This window comes from Equus asinus, chromosome 24 (genome assembly GCF_041296235.1).
Source record: "Equus asinus isolate D_3611 breed Donkey chromosome 24, EquAss-T2T_v2, whole genome shotgun sequence".
Classification (NCBI taxonomy): Eukaryota; Metazoa; Chordata; class Mammalia; order Perissodactyla; family Equidae; genus Equus; species Equus asinus.
In genome coordinates this window covers 56,066,386-56,079,454 of record NC_091813.1, presented here as the reverse complement: position 1 = coordinate 56,079,454, position 13,069 = coordinate 56,066,386, and the positions used below count along the sequence as shown (strand labels likewise).

The 13,069-nt window shown below is 39.3% G+C and overlaps 1 long non-coding RNA gene across 1 annotated transcript; it reads right to left on the bottom strand.

Moving 5' to 3' along the window:
* Positions 1–3,938: 3,938 nt before the first annotated feature.
* On the bottom strand, positions 3,939–12,623 carry LOC139041841 (uncharacterized). The gene is made up of 4 exons (XR_011497842.1): positions 12,432–12,623; positions 8,778–8,886; positions 4,559–4,586; positions 3,939–4,047 (listed from the first exon to the last, which is right to left on the bottom strand). It is a non-coding gene; the product is annotated as an uncharacterized lncRNA (long non-coding RNA).
* Between the last annotated feature and the right edge of the window lie 446 nt (positions 12,624–13,069).

Below are 13,069 nucleotides of genomic sequence, written 5' to 3'. Positions count from 1 at the left end.
TGTAGATAAATGTAAAAATTAAAATGCCCCAAACGAGCTCCTGAATTTTCCTCAAAATCTACTTCTTGCTCAGCCTTTCCTTATCACATGTAATGGCAGCTCCATCCTTCCATCCTAAGATTGAAAATTTTGTAATCAATGTTGATTTGTCTTTTCTGCACACATCATCAGCCACTGCTTACAGCTCTAACTTCAGAACACATCCAGGATCTCACCTCCATGACTTTCTCCTTGATGCTTACCTCCATCATTTTGCCTCAGCCTTCTATTGGCCTTTCTGCTTCTACCACCACAGTGCATTTACAACGCAGCCCTCACTGTAATCCTGTAAAAACATATGACACTTCATGTCACACTTCTACTCACAAAGCCCCAGTAGCTCCCCATGTCACCCAAAGAAAGGCAAACTCTTGCTACAGCCAGCAAGCCCCACAGGGCCTTTCTTTCTCCATCTTTGCACCTGTCTGTCCTGTCCCCTATGCTCTCCCCCCTCACTCAGCTCGGGGTGCACTGACGTCCTCAGATACAGGAGGTACTCCTCCCCTTGGCGTCTTTGCATTTCCTCTGCCTAGGCTATTTTTCCTCAGACCTTAACGTGGCTTATTTCCCCACTTCCTTAAGTATTTTCTCAAATGTCATAAATCCACTGAGGCCTTCCCTGAAGAGGCATTTAATGTTGCAGCTTTCTACCCACACACTCCCACCCCTCCCCTGACTTAGGGATCCCCAGAGTCCTTGTATATTATATAATGTTTTTACCATCTTGTCTCTCCCCACTAGGACACAAGCTCCATGAGGGCAGGAATATCGTCTTTTGTTCTTACTGCTGAAACTCCAGTGTCTAGAGCAATGGCAGGCATTTAGTAGACCTCAGTAAATACTTGCTGAAGGAAGGAAGGAAGGAAGGAAGGGTGTCCTTGACCATGTTCTGCACCTGTAGTACATGCTATTTGTCACCAGAGGGCAGCACAAGAGCACTAAGGTTTTAGTGATCGAAGCTGGAGAGACGCTGCAACCCAGGTGCACAGACAGGAGACCAAGAGAGGTTTTTCGAACCCAGGTCACGTAGTGGAGACTGCATAAAAGAGGAGATCAGGGGTAGTTGGATCGACCTCTGTTTTGCTATGTGTGACTTTGAGCATCACTTTACTCTCTGGGCCTCAGTTTCTCCATATTTTAATTCAAGGGCTCGTACCAGATTTAACTCTGATTCACTTCTTTCCCTAATATTTCATGATTCTAAGTCAAACAGGATGCCCACTTTTTAAAATTTCATATTCAGGCTAGAAGTTAGGGCAATGCATTTCCCATAAAGCTGTATTCGAGCTATTGGCATTCAGTTAACGACCCACAAGTTCAATAGAAAGACTCTTTTGTGTGAAGAAAGACTATATCAAGGAGTGAGCCTGACTCAATTTGTCTATTCCCACCTCTATTTTCTGAATGAAACAGAGTAATACCTCTAGAAAGGGAAGAAACTTAGCACCCTCTGGAGATCCCAGGGCTCTGAAATAGTGTCAGTTAAATGCTATGGCTTCTTTCCTTATTACTTCCCAGGAGAAGCTAATGTACAGCCATTTGAGAGGCTGAAGATATTGCTTCCTGGCAAAGAGGCCATTTAAATTTATCCATCGGAAGAAAATTTATTTTCTTAATGATGGAAGAGTTTCATTTTCTCTGAAAGGAGCAGCATTTTTAAAATTGATCAGGGGAGGGCAGTAAAGAGTTACGTATGGCTCCTAGTCAATAAAGTATTCATGATAGAGAAGAATTATAATCTAAGCTAATTTATTTTTAAGTTTTACTGCCTCCTAATAAAATTCACTCACCATTTTATTGATTTGAAGAAATTAAAGTGTCATTAAAGGGTTTGTGGAGATTAGTTTGGTCGAGTTAGCATAGCACCTCAGGTAAAAATTTCCCCAAATTGCATGTTACCATTGAAAATGAAGCCTACGACCAAAAGCAAGAGAAATGACTTTTCATGATCAGATATTTAAGTGATTTAATGAAAGCCATCCCTTTTATGGGATCAAATGCATTAATTTCTATTTTATGATCATTTTTTCTTAGTCCTGACATTTGACTTATTTCAGAATGTCTAATCCACATTTATGTCTCATAGAATTTTATTTTCTCCTTGAAAAAGAGGATGTGAATAGATACACAGGCTGGACTTCTTAGTACTGGTTGTTATTTTAAAGCAAAATCAGCCTAGCAGCTTGGTTTCTTTGGCCTAACTCCATTGAGGTATGTGAGTGTCTCTGGTTGTAAATATACTTGGGGCTGTTAAAGGAACAAAGAGAACAAAAGCATGCATGTCACTTATCTGAAAAGCTCTAAATGAACACATTTGACTTTCTCTCTAATTTTATGACAGAATGGTAGGTAAGGGTATCTGGAAGGAATCAAACCATCCGAACTAAATCCCAGCTAAGTTCTCATAATACTTAGTACTTTCCTTTGTAGCACTTAGCAAAACTGATTTGTATTTTTGTTCTCTATCTTTACCACCTAGACTGTACCCGCCACCCCTCACCCTCCTGCCGAATCTCTCCTCATTCAGAGTTGTATCCCCGGGGATGAGCACAGTGCCTATTCACATAGCAGGGGCTCAGTAAATGTTTGTGAGTGAACAACTAAATGCGTCTAGATTACAAGCCCCAAGGACAGGAATAGCCTCACAGTCATCTTCAAATTCTTAGTATTTGGCACGTAGTATGGTAGAGCATCTAAATCTAATATTTCTTGGATAAAGCATTGTCTAATTTATTTATTCTCTCTACAGGATACCATAGTGAAAAGGAACCAAATTTCATCCTCTCGTGAAAACATTCCAGTAGGAGGTGGGAGAACAGAAGCAATAGACATCTATGCACGAATAATTAAATAATTAAAAGATGAGACAATGATCAGTGTATGTAGACTTCTGTAGCATGTCAAGAAAACCTGCTTTGGGTAGTTGTCAACCAAGCGCAGAGTTGAAGGTGCTATCCTCTGAAGAGCACAGAAGAGTCTCCCAGGCAAGGAAACAGCTTGTGCAAAGGCCCTGTGCAGGAGTTGGGCAGGTTCAAAAGGTCAGTGAGGCCATATGGAACTGGTGAAGGAAGGCATGGCCCTCCATCCATGCCATTCTTTTCAATGGAGACTGAGGTAAAGCAGCTTGAAAAAAGTGACACGAGGAACGCAGTAACAGAACAACCGTCTAACAACAAACCCAAAGGAATTCTGTCCTAACCACTCAAACCATGCTGTTCAAACCCTAGCACCTGGTTTGGCAGCATTATATGAAGAATTAATCATAAAAGCTTAGGGGAAGATTATGTTTATAATGCTAATTTAAATATCTGGATGTAAAATTGCTTAGACAGGATAAGTTCAACTAGGCAAGGGCCATTCAAAGGAATAAGGCAATATTCACGCTCATGTATTAAAGCATTGTTTAGCAAATATTTAGTGACTTCTTTCCAATGTCAGGCCTCATTCTTGGTCCTGGGGAGACAACAATGAACAAAACAGAAAAAACACCTGTCCTCATGGAGCTTGTGTATACTAGTGAGGGAGAGATAGCCAAAAGATAAAAATTACACAAGGACAAGATCATTTCAGCTGTGACAAGCACTATAAAGGAAAAGTGCCAGGATCAGCTTGGATGGTTGGATGCCTTCCCAGGTGCCCCTCACAAACAATCTGTCAGCCACTCAAAGCAACAAATGTCAGAAGAGGTTTCCTTTAAGTAGCAGAAGGATGGAATGATTTTCTCCTTTGTGTTCTCTGCACTGTCTAATATTTTTGCAATGAGAATGTGCAAAACTTACTTGACTTATGAAATCCAATTTTAAAAATTTATTAAATAATACATAAAGATGTTCTCATTAACATTTCAGCTGTTAAAGTTAGGAGTTTCCTTTGTCAGAGAAAAGGAGACAGCCATAAAGTCATATTATAAGTGAGCTTTATTAAAAGTGATAGAAAGATTTGAGGCCGGATTTGGTGCCTCTGCTTCATAGCTGGACCAAGTTTTCTCAGAAACAGTAATCTCTCTTCCTAGAAGAGAAGAAAGCATACTTCATTATTTTGAACACAGATGCTTCCTTCCTTTAGTTTATGAAGAAAGTACTCCCAGCAGGGATACCATCGCTGCCCCACGTGATCAAAGACAGCCGTCTGCACTCCTATTGCAGGTAAGCGACAGGAAGTGTTTTTGACCAAGTGTTTTGGTCCACATGTTATGGGGATGTTAGTGGACCTCAGAACAAAACTCCTTACGTTTTAAAAAATTTTCTTGATCCAATGGTTAAACTCAGAGTTGAGACACTGTTGATTGCCACAGAGCCATCTGTGGAAACGACTCACCAATACGGACTACAATTGCTTCCACAGGACGGAGGGCACGCTATTGCTCCACGTATCGGGGAAAGAGGAACGTCAACGTTAGAGTCCTCAGTTGACAGCTTTGGCACAACAGTGTGTTGCACGACTTTCAAATCCGCCTCCCCTGACCAGTGTGTGACACTGACGAGAGATGACACAGATGAGGGAGTGGGGACTAGCTCACCTTTTCCTTGAAGCAGACAATTTGCTGTCTGTAATAAAAAAGCATGTAATAAAAGGTCTGCACGGCGACTATCCAGAACATTAAGAAAACAGAAAGAAATGCTTTACTTGACTTTATCAAAACCAAAAGAAAGTGTCATTTTCTTTGTCTTTGCTCTGTTAATGCACATACACATTTCTAGATAAAAATTAATATAACCACTAGAAAAACAAGGAGATAGTTGTGGAGGTGGGTGTCAATAAAGTACCAAAACAGGCAAAGGTGATATATTGGACCCAAGTCTCACTAAACTCTAAATTATTTTTCCTTACTCTTCTATCTCCCTTTACTTCCTCCCTCCTGTTTTAGGACCTCAATTTTAAAAAATATTTTGTTGTTGTAATACTGAATAGCATTCAACAATTTTCAAGGACAAGCAGGCATCTCTCGCTCTTTTCCCAGGCTTTCTTCCCTTTTCCTTGAAAGATTTTTTTAAAAGGCAACAAGGAGAGCCTGTTTGCCGCTGCCTGGTGGCCCATCATGCGATGCTGATGTAACAGGCTGGGGGCGCACTGACTGGCTGCCTGCGAACTGGTCATGCTCTCTTCACACATGGAGCACAATCAGCTTCCAACTACATCGCATCTGAGCACAAGCTGTCTCCACAAAGGAAACCAAGGAGGCAGCGTTCAAAGGCCCATAAAGCATCCCTAAAACATAAAAGAAAAGGAGACTCTGGGGCTGCTGAAGGGAGAGGCTTCTGACATTAATGCCCACTCTGTTTGGCTATTGTGCAGACTGTAGAGGGAGAATGACTGACGGAGTACCATCCGAAATTCACACTTGGAAAAAGCTGCATGTTCGACATCAGGAGTGAGAGGAAAGTGCCAAGATAGAGAAGAAACAAATAAATAAGAAAGGGGAGAAAAAGAATGAGAAGGGAAATGCGGTGCCCTGTGGTAACACAGAACTGAGGCTGTTACATCTTGGGATTCCGCTGAACTCAGTTAATTATTCACCAGCAGAAATTTTGTGAATTGCATGTACTTTGCATGTCATTTATTTTCTAACGTAAGCATGAGGAAGAGAGTCATTTCTTGAAAGTGCAAATGCTTTTTGTTGGAAACACTTTAAAACGATAACACTGACCACAGATCATCAAATGATATCTAAAATATAGTTTAAGGATAATAAGTCTGTTCTTCCTGGGCAGAGATTGTATAGTTACTCTATAAATTATTTATAATCACATCATTGGTGATCTCAGAAATGGATTGTACTGGAAGAAACGGACCAGCTCTCACTTAATCTGGTCGTGAGAGCTGAACCACTTTTGCTTACAGGATAGTGCATCTACTTATCTACCCATATTATCTGCACATTTGTCTGCCTGTCCCCACCTGTGCGTACTTTCATGCATCCAACCCTCCCTGGCAGCTCACATCTTGCTTGGCTGTATTTGCCTCTTTGTCATCACCTTCCTCTTCTGAAAAGACTTCAGCAACACCTAGTCACCTCCTTTGATGACAGACTCTTTCAAAGAGATCTGTATATGGAAACCTGATTACTTCTAGGTTGATAACACGCAAACATCAATTTCCTTCTAATTGAGCTAAGCAGAATAATCAAAACATTTAATCTACAAAAAAACATTGAATGTGGACAAATTGAACGTGAGATATATAAGATTTTAGAATTAGACATGGAATGAAAAAGAAAACTAAGAGATTAGTTCACATGTATGCATAATTTGCCACATTTGTTTAATAATACTAACTTCCACTTATGTAGTGCTTACTTTTTGCCAAACGTTATTCTAAGTATTTAGTAAGTATGAATTCCTTTAATACATACAATTTTGTGATATAAATTTTATTATTAATCATATTTTATAGATAAGGGCACTGAGGCCCAGAAACTTGAGAAGGACATACAGCCAATCAGTAGTAGAGATGAGATTTGAACCCCAGCAGTCCAGATCCAGAAGCTTAGCTTTAACCTCTCTGCTACACAGCCTTCATGTCAAAACTTGTTTAAGATCTTTTTATCAGCTCTTTTCAAAGAGTTTTGAGACGTAATTTTTTAAATGAAAAATAAACGTCAGTTTATTAACGTGCAAAAATAAACATGAGCGTTAGGCAGATCAAATTGTTGTATCAGCTTAGCGAGCATGCAATTCTAGCTACCTGGGAAGTCAAAAGATCAGAAGGTTGCTTGATAAGGAGGGGATTAGAGTAAAAGGAGTTCGCTCCACGTCTTAGTCCGTTTGGGCTGTTATAACAAAAATACCACGGACTGGGTGGCTTAGACGGCAGACATTTATTTCTCACAGTTCTGAAGGCTGGATCCAAGATCAAGGTGCTGGCAGATCCAGCATCTGGTGCGAGCACTCTTCCTGGTTTTCAGATGGGCTTCTTCTCGTTGTATCCTCACATAGTAGAGAACAGAGGGAGCAAACTCTCCTGTATCTTCTTATAAGGGCATTAATCCCATCCATGAGGGCTCCACCTTCATGACCTAATTACCTCCCAAAGGCCCCACCTCCTAATACTATCACATTAGGGGGTTAGGATGTCAACACATCAGTTTTGAGGGGACACAAACATTCAGTCTATAACACTGTGTGATTCAAATGTAGAACAGCGTCAGCTCCCAACATCCTGAAGCATCCATTACCACCAAAGGTGGAACCAAGCCTGGTGCTGATCTGAGTCAAGAGCCTTTCTATGAGTTGGCCTTGAAGAATCAAAATTATCCTCCAATTTGGGATAGGGATATTTCATACACTAGCCTTTTTCAAGATAAGCAAACTTCTATGCATCACGTTTTCATTTGGAGGCCATCACACAACTAACGAAGGCAGGATATATGTTCAGGTCTAGAGGGTTAATGAAGAGGATCTCATGGGCAAACAAATTAAGAACATACCAGAGTACAACTTCAAGCAAGATGGACTAGAATTTTAACTGCTATGAAAGTATAATAATAATTTCAAAATTGATTATGTTTTAATTGACTAAGTTAAATTATTTTAAAAGCCTGTGGTTATTGTTGAAACCCACCCCCTCATAAAAACACAACAATCATAATGATGTTACTCCTGAGAAGCAGAACTTGAATCTAGACAATGATCAACTCTCTTCCAGAGATTTCTGCCTACAACACTGCAGTTGGACTGAATATGTAACAAGTGAGTTAAGACATCTGTTCATTTGAGGCCTGGAGGGTAGGGGAAAAGGGTGGCTCAGGACTCTAAATCTAAAACCCTTCTTTCACATAATCTAATATAGTCACCAGGTGCAGCCAGTTTTCCAGTTTCTGTATGAAATTAAGATGAAGAGACACTTTGCAAAACACACTCTAGTTCAATCCAGCAGTGGAACTGCCTCTTAATTTGTTTGTTCAAAGTTACTACTCGATATCAAAAGTGATTCATTCAAAGAAATGCATAAGACAACACCGCTCACATGGTTGAAAGTCTTTAAAAAAGAAAATAATCATTGTTTTGTAAAATGTGTACTCTCTGCTTTCCTAATAAGAGTATAAATTGGAATATATGACCTCATAGGGAGAAAATTGGTATCAACAGCCTTAAAATTTCTCACATTATTTGACCCAGTAATTCCTTTTCTGGAAATTAATGCTAGGAACAAAATTTAAAAATCTGCTTGCAGATTGATGTATAATAATATCCCTCACAGCATTATTGTAAGGGGAAAGCATTGGAAATACCTTAGAGTTCTAATATTAAGTGAATGGTTACATTATTGGTTATAGTATTCATTTTAACCATTGGGTCACTGATTCGCTATGCTTTAGAGGACACTCACTACCAAACTCCCTCAAGAGATTGTGCCAGTTATACTCCCTCAGCTCCATGTTGACTGGGCTGGACTCAGCTTTGTGATCTGGCTTCCTCCCCAAGGCTGTGTCTCAAGCTGCTCTCTAGTCACTTCCCTCTCCAGTTTCCCACAGTGACTCAGATTTGCATTTCTCTCCTCAAAATGTCGTGCTGCAAAACCTGGTTCCAATTCTAACCTCTCAGCTGCCCTCCCCTCTTCCATACTCTTCAGGAAGGAGCAAGGTAGGACATTTCTCAGTCCTGAATCTGAAAGTTGTTGGTACCTCGGGACCCAATAGCTTGTCATTAGGAATCCATGCAGTATTTGCCTATTCCAGAGGCAGACACAACAGGGGGGGCGCTTTCCGGGAAACTGGTCTGCCTGGGGAAAACCCTCACCAAAGAGCTGAGGAATGAGGCGGAGTCCAGAGGGATTCAAAGCAACTGCTAGGAGTTCTGTTTCGTCAGAGTCTGAGTTCACAGGCAGGAACTGTCCAGCTTTAGGGGTCTGCAGAAGATAGAGGCAGAAAGATTAGGGAGAAGTGGTCATGAGTTAGTAGCATCGTGCTTGTATCTGGAGAACGACCTCTCAGACAAGGAGATCTGCTTCCTTGGGCTGGCTTTGTTGGCTGGTCAGAAAGCTCCAGCACCTGCACCTGCATCCATAGCCAGCATCCCACCTTAGGGAATGGATTCCATCAGACTCCAACTTGTTTCTCCTTCCTTAAAAACTTCTGGAAACAAACTCGACCTTAGCAATCTTCAAATATTTTTACTTACATACTTTCCAAAAGAATTTTTTAAAACTGTGTACCCTCGCATGCATTTTTAAGTTGACATGAAAAACTTCTCATCCTAAGTTCAAATAATTGCAAGGAATATAAATTCTGGAGGATTCCAAATTTGACATTTTAAAATAAATCTGTTGAAAACTATTTGAAAAGGATTCAAAGTGTTATGGCTCCACAGTGCACCGACTAGGCTAGGCTGAACTATTTCTCCCAGAATTCTCTTTCTTGTATGTTTCTGGTAAGGGTGCCCCACAGGAAAGAGGCTTGTGGGAGATTTGGAAGATGGAAGTGAAGCAGCAGCTATTTGTAGCGCACAGGCGTCATCGCTTCCCTGCAGGCACACCTTGTTGGTGTGAATTAACAGCCCTATTTGAAACAGTTCAACCAGCCCCGTCAGCCTCTCTAGGTCCTGGGGCAAGTGTGTGTTTAGCCCTGTGATGAAGGGTGCCAGCTTCTCCTACAGGACACTCTCATCATTAAAATTGGAGGCAGTGAGAACTGACATAGATTCCAGTCCATCCTTGCTTGAGCTCTTGCTCAAGGGATCCTGCTTGTTCTTGCTCTTCCCAACTTGACATTCATTCCTGTTTTCAACTGTCTGCCTCACTGACTTCAAGCTCCAGCGCCAGATGCAAAGGCAGCCACTATAGGGAGCCTGTTGTCAGCTCCGCAAATTACAGTAGATCAAATCTTGAAGTAAATCTCTTATTTTACAAAGATAGATAAATTGAGATATATATATATATATGTATGTATATAGGTAGATAGATTCCTCCAATTGTTCTGATTGAACCCTAATACACAAAACATCATAGTGATTTGATACGCATCACTATACATTTAAAAAATACATGGTCCGCCTCTTCTTGAACAATGCTACTTCATTCATTTTATTCTTGAATTCACATTTCCTTTCCATTTTAACTCAAATGTAATACTTTTACATCTCACTCAAATATTGATCATTCGATCATACTCCTCTTCAACTAAAATAGTCACATAAATTAATTTTTTTAAATTTCTTGTGGCCATAATGCTCGAAGTATTAAAACACATCTTAGGGATTTTATTCTTATTCCATTACTAAGACTAAGCAATTGATCCACATTACAAAACTACATTGTTAATTACTAAATATTTATTTTTGTTAGCAATTGCTGCTGGCACCCCAAAACTCAGTAGACTAAGTCGATAATTCCTTTTTCTAGCTCCTGTGTCTGTGGGTTAGCTGGGAGTTTACTTGGTTCTCCATTGATAGTGGCTGGGGTAGGTTATCAGGGATAATTCTGCTCCACAGGCCTCTCATCCCGACTGTGAACAAGCTGCTTAGCCTGGCCATTGCTTTCCCACGGCTACAGTAGGAACCTAAGAGAACAAGCAGAAACACGTAAGGTCTGTTGAGTCCTATACTCAGAACCACTATGTCTATCACCGATTCTATTGGCCAAACCAAGTCACAAGATCAAACCAGAGACAAGGGTCAGGGAATATACTACTTTTGCGAAAAGAACTGCAAAGTTTCAAGGCAAAAAGAGGAAAGAATAAAGAATTGGGGCCAATAATTTAGTTTTCCATGGCATCTGTTAAGAATATAGATGGTGCTGGGTTTTTTTCTTTCAAATTAACTTGTATATTGTACATATGTTATATTGCTGGAATACGACAAATGTTAACATTTATTTTATACCCTTTTCTGTGGATGTAAGTACTGAGAAACATTATTTACATAAATAGCAAGAGGAGGGAAGTAATTTTGGTATAGAAATGTCATCCATTCTTTGAATTCCTTCCAAATTAATTATGAAAATCCTGCAATGTTCTGTCATCAAAAATTATTTTTAATAATCTATCAGTATACTGAAAGCAAAGAATTAGAAACCATTTGACTTGCAAAAGGATTTGTTATCCAGTCATTAGAGGTATTCATTTTTCCAACATTGTAATATTTCTAAGTCTCCCTTTATTTTATATTTGGGAGTTTTTAACATGGTAGAGCCATGAACCATTGAAACATCCTGGATGGGTGAGAAGAAGGCCTTTCTTTATAAAGTGGGAGAAAGGCAGTTATGAATGGGGCAGTGGAAAAGAACTGGCTTGGTGCTTTTATCATAGGTGTTTCCTTAGGCAGATAAATTTTAGAAAGACTGCCCCTGCAAAATCTTGTCAGGATTGTTTGGGCATGTAATTATACTGTCTTCAAGCTTTAAAGTTATGATCACATATTTCTAGAGATAGAATAAACATCAGGAACTTCATCAAGTCCTTCCATCTTTATTCAGACAAACAAAAGTAATGCTAGACATGCAAAAAGAAATCAAACTATTTCTTGGGCAATGCTCCAATTTCATATTACAAATCACAAAAGAATTCTTTTTGTGATTTCCTCCATGCCATAGAGCTTCTTCATTTGCAAGCAAATCCAGATTTTCAAACCTCTCCTCCGAATGAAATAGTGCAAACCACTATTTAATTATAAATTCAAGATGCGTCAAAGAGAAATACAATCAAAGGGAAACGCACTTGTAGTAACTTTGATAGTCAGAGAAACACAGTAGGGCTGATTAAGTCAGCCTTAAAACTCTGCATCGGAAAGCAGGAGTGACAAAAATCCCGTGTTGCTAAACAGCACATTTCTTTCAGCGAAAATGACTTCATAGCAGCAAGACACACCAAGAAATTATGAAAATCCCAGGCCACTGATATGAAAGCACTGTTTGCAGTACTGCTGAGTAAATTCCTTTGTTATAACCTGTCAGTTTTAATCAGTAAAAACTTTAAAATTTTTGAAAATATAAATTAGTGTATTTGATTTTGTATGAGACGTTAGGTAATCACAACCACATTCACAAAAGAAAGCTTTATGTTTTCTTTTCATTTTTGTTTAAGCTTCTCCTCTAAGCTTCAAAGGAAAGCATGAGAGAAGCAATCCTCTTTCCCCAGGAAAATGTCCTTAAAGTCGTTCAGCTTCTGGCTGCTCAATGCTGAATTAATATATGAAAGAAAGAAATATTTTCTTCAGGACCATTTATATAGAGGGAAGAGAATACCTTAAAGAGATGTCAAAAAGAGAAGCCATACTAAGAAATGGTTATCCATTTTAAAGGCTCAGACAGAAACTGAAAATGGCTGTGGGAAAGAAGGAAAAATGATTCATATGGATTGTGAACTTGGCCTTTTGGGAGAACAGATATATTCTCCCTTGTGCTTACAGCATCTAATCCCCATCGCCTCCACAAGAAAGCCTGTAATGAAAGCTGATTACCTCACAACATGCCGCTGGAAAGAATGATCCGTCTACTTTTCATTGTTTGCTGAGTTGCAAGGGGTTACCATGGTTCCGGCAGCCTCCTTACAGGCAATGCCAAACATGCAGAGTCTGAATGACGATTACATAAAGGCATTGGGATGGTGCTGCATGAAATCCAAGGGGTCCTTGTTTTATAGCAACAAAACAGTCTGCCTAAATGGGGAGTAGAGCAAGAGAGGGAAAAAAGTTCAAGGAACCATAATTAAGTTCCAGTCTATGTAAAATTTCATAAGCTACCTAAAACAATTAAGAAATAGTTTATGTTACTAAAGCAAAAAAAAAAAAAAAAAAGGACCTTTTAGAGGGTAAGAATAATGTAAATAAAACAAACCTCACAATTTTGTCCCTAATCTTTATCACTTGGTTAAAATATTCCATTAATTCCCAAGCCACAGACTGCAAGAAATACAACCATTGTTGTTTCAAAAACTTTCACTTTTGTTTTGTTTCCATTTTTGGCTTGGAAGTTTTTCTTGAATTAACTTCTTCCCATTTTATTTTATTTTATGCATATATGTTTATATACATGCATATATGTAAATGTATATATATACATGTGTGTGCTATTTTTTCTTTTGAACTATTTGACAGTC